Here is a 7,773-nt window from a genome sequence, read left to right as displayed (position 1 = left end):
GCCCAAGATCCCGAGAGGAGAAGGGAGGAGAAGGGATTGCGGTGTGGCCATCCCCCCTGGGGGGTGATTTCTCGCTTTCTGTCTCTATGTCTCTGTCTGTCTGGCGAGCGCACACGCCCTGTAGTAAAAACCTCTCAAAAAAAAAAAAAAGAAAGAAACACTGGGTGGGACCAGCAGTAGTGTAATGGCTATGTTGCTGGACTTCCATGTAGTTGACTGTGGTTCAAGTCCCGGACCCAGTGGCTTAAACTTACGCCAGGCACATGTGTGTGCGTGCCCAAGATCCCGAGAGGAGAATGGAGAAGAAGGGATTGCGGCATGGCCATCCCCCCTGGGGGGTGATTTCTCGCTTTCTGTCTCTCTATCTCTCTCTTTCTGGTGAGCGCACACACCCTATAGCAAAAAACTCTCCACAAAAAAAAAAAAAAACACCACTGGGCATGTGTGTGACCATGGCCCAAATCCCAATGGGACAGAGAAACTGAGAAGAAGGGATTGTGATGTAATCATACCCCATTTGGGGTATTCTTTCTTTGGCAAGCACATGTGCCCTCTGGCAGTTAAAAAAAAAAATAAGAAGAAGAAAGAAAAACTGCCCACCAAAAATCAGAAGAAACAGGGCCAGCAGGTGGCATGGAGGTTAAAGCAGCTGGATCCCACACAGTTGACTGTCCAGTTTAAGTCCGAGACCCAGTGGCTTGAAAATCACATTGGGCGCCTGGGTGTACATGCCCAAAAGCCCAGGAGGAGAATGGAGGAGTGATTTTTCACTGTCCCTCTCTCTCTCTGGCAAGTAAAGACTATAATTTTTTTTTTAAATGACTATCCTGAGGCCAATCACCAGAGTGGTGTTTAAGGCCCAGGACTCATGTCCGACCACGATGTGAGTTCTGGACCTGGCGGCTTGAAAATCACACCGGGTGTATGTGTGTGCATGCCCACAGTCCTGAGAAGAGAATGGGAAGAAGGGACTGTGCCGTGGTCATCCTCCCTGGGGGCGGATCGCTCACTTTCCCTCTCTCTGTCTCTCTCCAGTGAGCTCATGTGCCCTAGAAACAAATGTACTATGTTACTGCTGTTACTAGTGGGTTGTCGGGAAAATCGCGACACATTCTTACACAGAAAAACGCGTCATGACTTTCCCGATGATCTAATACGTCAACAGTAATTAATTATATTGTGTAAGTATAAATATACTATGAATTTTTTAACATTGCTGAAAATACTTACTTTGATACATTCTACATAAATAAGTCAGTGGAGGTTCTACTCTGCCCCAGATGCATCTGTGAAGCGCCCTGCAGCATCCATGTGGTGACCGGCTGAATGCTGTTCCATCTCTTATCCCAGCCAGAGCACTTTCCTTGTGTTCCTGTCCACTGATTGCTTCCGGTCCAGGTGACCAAATATTCCTCTATCCCCAAAGTAAGCTCCAAACAGTTGGTTCTGGCATTCCAGGATCTGCACCTCTCTTAAAGCCCAGGTAAACCACCAGAGGAATAAAGCCCCAGTGGATGGCAAATTGGCCGCCTGTAAAGAGCTGCTGCAGCTGCTGCTTTGCTTCTTTGCTTAACTTCACCATGACGATGGCCGGGAGGCACAAGAGGACCCGAACAGCAGCGACCACATCGGAAAACCCAAATATACTATGAATTATTAGTAAATAATATATCATGCTCATCGTAAGCAATCTCATTATATTTACCAAGTATGTGTTGAAGCATTTTATACTTATTTACTTATTAATCTTAAAAACAACTTCTATGCTAGTTTCTAGTATTATCCCCACTTTACAGAAGAAGCCAAGACAGAGAAAGTTCAACAACTAGCCTAGGGTCCCATGGTAAGGTGCAGAGCTGGACTCCCCACCCAGCAGCCAGCTTTGGGAAACTAAACTCTTACCTAAAGTCAATATAATACATTGTATACTTAAAAACCTCAGAGGGTAGAGCGTATGTTAAAGGTCTTACCACAAGAAAATAAAACTCTGTAAACTTTGACATTACCGTAAAAAGCAAAGTGAAAGAAAGAGACCAAGCTTTAAACCACTGTGCTACTCATAGAACAAAGCTAAGTCCCCCTCAACCTGCAGCCTTCACCCTAGCATATGAGGGGACTTCAAAAAGCTCACAGAAAAATGAGTTCATTTTGGTGCAAAAAATGAAAAGTCATGCATAGCTTTTTTTTTTTTTTAAGGTTTTTGCCATAGGGCACTCACCAGAGAGAAAAAGAAACAAGAAAAGTGAGAAATGACCACCCCAGAGTGGACAGCTACACTGCAATCCCTCCGCCTCTGTCCTACTCTCCAGATCCTGGACATGCATGCATGCACATGTACATGTCACCAGGTCCAGGACTTGAACTGCAGTCAGCCATGTGGGAATCCAACATCTTAAACACCATGCCACCTGCTGGGCCTTGCATAGCTTTTTCATAATATATATTTGCCATGAACTTTTTTTTTTTTTGGAGAGGTTTTCGCTATAGGGCGCATGCACTCGCCAGACAGACAGAGAGAGACATAGAGACAGAAAGCGAGAAATCACCCCCCAGGGGGGACAGCCACACCGCAATCCCTTCTCCTCCATTCTCCTCTTGGGATCTTGGGCACGCACGCACACGCACGCGGCGTGAGTTTTAAGCCACCGGGTCCGGGACGTGAACAGCGGTCAACTACGTGGGAGTCCAGCGACATAGCCATTACGCTAACTGTTGGTCCCCGCCATGAACTTTTTAAAGACCTTCCTTTTGCATATGCTGGCTGGGAGGCTAACACCACACTCTGGTCAGTTCCGTCTCCACTGAGAAACAATTCCGGGCATGGGGAGGGTGGACGCTTCATCTTCATTGACTGAAACGACCTTTCCTACCAGTCCTCATGGGGAGCTCTTCTGCTTTTTCTGCCATCTGTTGTGTTGCCCCGTCTCCCTTCTCAGTTGAAGCCCTGGTGGCTCCTGTCAGGGGTGATGTGAAGCCAGGGTTCCTTGCTGCAAGTGCTAAAGATGAGCTGGGAGGGGCCCCAGGTGTCCTGGGGCAAAGGTCACTGATGAGGATCACTCCCCCAGGTTCGGCCTTCCACGGAGAACTGAAGCCTCATAAAGACGGGAGGCACTGCAAGAAGAAACAGCACCTTCCTGACCCTAGCTCACCGCCCCCTCCTTCTGAGCTACAGCAGCAAAGCAAGTAATTAATCTTTGCGACAGGTGCCAGCTGCGCAAGGAGCAACGGAAGAGGGAGGAGCAGAGAGGAGCAGAGACCCGAGAGCAAAATAGAGAAGGGAGAAAAGGTGAGCAAGGGAACACCAAAACCCAGACCCTGCGGGAAGAGAACCACTGCTGTATGTGCCCTGCTGCGCCTGCCCTGGGCTTCCGCGTTTGTCGGGCTGAGTGCCTCCGGGGACGGAGTGGACGGAAGTGGAAACCAAGAGGGGCCCACATCCCGAGTCACCAGCCTGAGGTCAAGGCACCTGCTGTCCCACCTGCGCTCCCGGTCACGCCCAGCGCAGCGGCCTGGGCTCACAGTGCCACCTGCTGGCATAGGGGAGAACTGTCTGCATTTCCATCCTGCCTACCGTCCTGGGCAGCAGCCACCTCTCCGCCCCAACCTCGGCCCTTCCCTCTGGTTCTCAGTGGCTTTCTTCATCGTCACAGCTGCTGAGCGTGTTCCCACCTCAAGGTCTTTGCACATGCAGTTCCCACTGCCTGCAATGCTCTTCTCCCCAGTGGCCACCCTGCCAGCTCCTTCTCTGCCCTAGGGTCTCCTCTTAAGCTGTCACTTCAGTGTGGAGACTCAAGTAGCCCCTGTCCCACCCTCAGACCCTCCCTGTTTACTTCACAGGACCAGTTGTATCTGAAACTTTCTGTGTCCCTTATTCTAGTTCATCCTCCCACACTGCAAAGTACCACAGGGTCTAAGTCATCCCCCTCTGCGAGTGCAGAAAATGGGATTTTAGGAATGGGAATTGTGGGGGCCGGCAAGTGGCATGGTGGTTAAGAGCGCTGGACTCCCATAGGGTTGACTGCGGTTCGAGTCCCAGACCTGGCAGCTTTCTTTCTCTCTCTCTCTCTCATTCTGACCTTCCCTGGTCAAATAAAAATAAATAAAAATAATTATTAAAAACAAAACAAAAAAGAAATGGGAATCGTGGCCCAGTTGATGGTGTAGTGGTTACATCACTGGACTCTCGTGTAGTAGACCATGGTTCAAGTCCCAGACCTGGCGGCTTTAAACTCATGCCAGGTGAGTGTCCATGTGTGCCCAAAATTCCAAGAAGAGAATGGAGAAGGGATTGCAGTGTGGCCATCCCCCCGGGGGTGATTTCTCACTTTTTGTCTCTCTGAGTCCACATGGCTTACAGCAAAAATCTCTCTAAATAAAAAAGAAAAAATAAATGATAGGAATTGTGGAATTGGGAATTGTGGGATGAGTAATTCCATGCCCATTCAGTTGAGCTCAGGCACCCAACTCCATACTCCACCCGACAAACCCACGAACTCTTCCACCTCACCATGGTCAAGGCCAAAGTCATTATCTTCTCCTGCAAACTGGGTTTCCTTCCTGAATGAGCCACACAAGTACTTTGCAAATCCCCCAGGCATGAAAACCCAGTTTCCACAGGACTCCTCCAGGACTTATTTTTTTCAATTACTGTATTTAGTTCTTCCATGTGAAAGAGACATTGAAAAACAGAGATGGAGACAAAGATCGCCAACAGGGTCTTGATGCCACCGTTCTCCCCCAGCCAGGTCACGGTGCATGCACCAGCTTGTGCAGAATGGCCGCAGAAGCAAACCCAGAACCTTCTGTGGGTCCAGCTATGCTACCACTGCACCCTGGACTCAGCCCTGCACTCCTCCTTTCGCACTCCATGTGCCTCAGACACCTTATCTGGGGACTCTGCCTTTACATGGCCCCAGCTCAGTGCTCCCTGAGGTTCAGGCCCCACTTTCCTACCAGTCCTCATGGGGAGCTCTTCTGCTTTTTCTGCCATCTGTTGTGTTGCCCCGTCTCCCTTCTCAGTTGAAGCCCTGGTGGCTCCTGTCAGGGGTGATGTGAAGCCAGGGTTCCTTGCTGCAAGTGCTAAAGATGAGCTGGGAGGGGCCCCAGGTGTCCTGGGGCAAAGGTCACTGATGAGGATCACTCCCCCAGGTTCGGCCTTCCACGGAGAACTGAAGCCTCATAAAGACGGGAGGCACTGCAAGAAGAAACAGCACCTTCCTGACCCTAGCTCACCGCCCCCTCCTTCTGAGCTACAGCAGCAAAGCAAGTAATTAATCTTTGCGACAGGTGCCAGCTGCGCAAGGAGCAACGGAAGAGGGAGGAGCAGAGAGGAGCAGAGACCCGAGAGCAAAATAGAGAAGGGAGAAAAGGTGAGCAAGGGAACACCAAAACCCAGACCCTGCGGGAAGAGAACCACTGCTGTATGTGCCCTGCTGCGCCTGCCCTGGGCTTCCGCGTTTGTCGGGCTGAGTGCCTCCGGGGACGGAGTGGACGGAAGTGGAAACCAAGAGGGGCCCACATCCCGAGTCACCAGCCTGAGGTCAAGGCACCTGCTGTCCCACCTGCGCTCCCGGTCACGCCCAGCGCAGCGGCCTGGGCTCACAGTGCCACCTGCTGGCATAGGGGAGAACTGTCTGCATTTCCATCCTGCCTACCGTCCTGGGCAGCAGCCACCTCTCCGCCCCAACCTCGGCCCTTCCCTCTGGTTCTCAGTGGCTTTCTTCATCGTCACAGCTGCTGAGCGTGTTCCCACCTCAAGGTCTTTGCACATGCAGTTCCCACTGCCTGCAATGCTCTTCTCCCCAGTGGCCACCCTGCCAGCTCCTTCTCTGCCCTAGGGTCTCCTCTTAAGCTGTCACTTCAGTGTGGAGACTCAAGTAGCCCCTGTCCCACCCTCAGACCCTCCCTGTTTACTTCACAGGACCAGTTGTATCTGAAACTTTCTGTGTCCCTTATTCTAGTTCATCCTCCCACACTGCAAAGTACCACAGGGTCTAAGTCATCCCCCTCTGCGAGTGCAGAAAATGGGATTTTAGGAATGGGAATTGTGGGGGCCGGCAAGTGGCATGGTGGTTAAGAGCGCTGGACTCCCATAGGGTTGACTGCGGTTCGAGTCCCAGACCTGGCAGCTTTCTTTCTCTCTCTCTCTCTCATTCTGACCTTCCCTGGTCAAATAAAAATAAATAAAAATAATTATTAAAAACAAAACAAAAAAGAAATGGGAATCGTGGCCCAGTTGATGGTGTAGTGGTTACATCACTGGACTCTCGTGTAGTAGACCATGGTTCAAGTCCCAGACCTGGCGGCTTTAAACTCATGCCAGGTGAGTGTCCATGTGTGCCCAAAATTCCAAGAAGAGAATGGAGAAGGGATTGCAGTGTGGCCATCCCCCCGGGGGTGATTTCTCACTTTTTGTCTCTCTGAGTCCACATGGCTTACAGCAAAAATCTCTCTAAATAAAAAAGAAAAAATAAATGATAGGAATTGTGGAATTGGGAATTGTGGGATGAGTAATTCCATGCCCATTCAGTTGAGCTCAGGCACCCAACTCCATACTCCACCCGACAAACCCACGAACTCTTCCACCTCACCATGGTCAAGGCCAAAGTCATTATCTTCTCCTGCAAACTGGGTTTCCTTCCTGAATGAGCCACACAAGTACTTTGCAAATCCCCCAGGCATGAAAACCCAGTTTCCACAGGACTCCTCCAGGACTTATTTTTTTCAATTACTGTATTTAGTTCTTCCATGTGAAAGAGACATTGAAAAACAGAGATGGAGACAAAGATCGCCAACAGGGTCTTGATGCCACCGTTCTCCCCCAGCCAGGTCACGGTGCATGCACCAGCTTGTGCAGAATGGCCGCAGAAGCAAACCCAGAACCTTCTGTGGGTCCAGCTATGCTACCACTGCACCCTGGACTCAGCCCTGCACTCCTCCTTTCGCACTCCATGTGCCTCAGACACCTTATCTGGGGACTCTGCCTTTACATGGCCCCAGCTCAGTGCTCCCTGAGGTTCAGGCCCCACTTCTGCTCAGCAACATTCCCTCACCTCCCTATTCTGACCCCAGGACCCCCAAAGCTACCTTTCTAAGCCACCAAGAACACAGGGAGCTCACCAACCCACTCTCTCAGGACTCCCATAACCTCCTCCACACCCTGTTCAGACCTCCTTGAGCAAACCACACACTCACCTCTGTGCTGTTTCCTGCCCTACCCCTCTGGAGGCCGATTCACTGTCTCCTCAGTGACTCCACATATTTCCTCACCCCTGACCTTTGCCCTCGCTGCTCCTTCCTTCTGAAATGTCCCCTGCAACTCTCTCCTTCAAGGGCTGCTTCCTCCAGGAAGCCTTCCAGACTCACCAGGAAGTTTACTGCTCCCCCCATATTTCTACCAGCATTGTCTCATGCTCTGTGGATAGATGACTATTAAACACCTGTTTCTCCCATAGATTACAGGAGTCAGAGCCTATTCACACTTAACCATGCTCGGTGTCTTCAATAATGGCTGATCGTCGGGAACCAGCAGTTAGCATAATGGCTATGTCGCTGGACTCCCACGTAGTCGACCGAGGTTTTCGTCCCGGACCCGGTGGCTTAGAACGCACGCCGGACGCGTGTGCGTGTGTGCCCAAGATCCCGAGAGGAGAATGGAGGAGAAGGGATTGTGGCGTGACCATCCCCACTGGGGGGTGATTTCTCACTTTCTGTTTCTATGTCTCTCTCTGTCTGTCTGGCGAGCGCATGCGCCCTATAGCAAAAAGCTCTCCA

General features: G+C 50.8%; 1 protein-coding gene and 1 pseudogene across 5 annotated transcripts in view; both read right to left on the bottom strand.

Moving 5' to 3' along the window:
* RAP1GAP2 (RAP1 GTPase activating protein 2) overlaps positions 1 to 7,773 on the bottom strand; it is a 262,143-nt gene that overhangs the window by 193,731 nt on the left and 60,639 nt on the right. The gene's annotated exons all lie outside the window — the stretch shown is intronic.
* On the bottom strand, positions 1,335 to 1,582 carry LOC102468313 (mitochondrial import receptor subunit TOM7 homolog pseudogene; annotated as a pseudogene).

This window comes from Tupaia chinensis, unplaced genomic scaffold, assembly GCF_000334495.1.
Source record: "Tupaia chinensis unplaced genomic scaffold, TupChi_1.0 Scaffold144899_1, whole genome shotgun sequence".
In the NCBI taxonomy this organism is placed as follows: domain Eukaryota; kingdom Metazoa; phylum Chordata; class Mammalia; order Scandentia; family Tupaiidae; genus Tupaia; species Tupaia belangeri.
The sequence above is the reverse complement of the archived record's forward strand: the minus strand, read 5'-3'. Positions and strand labels throughout refer to the sequence as shown.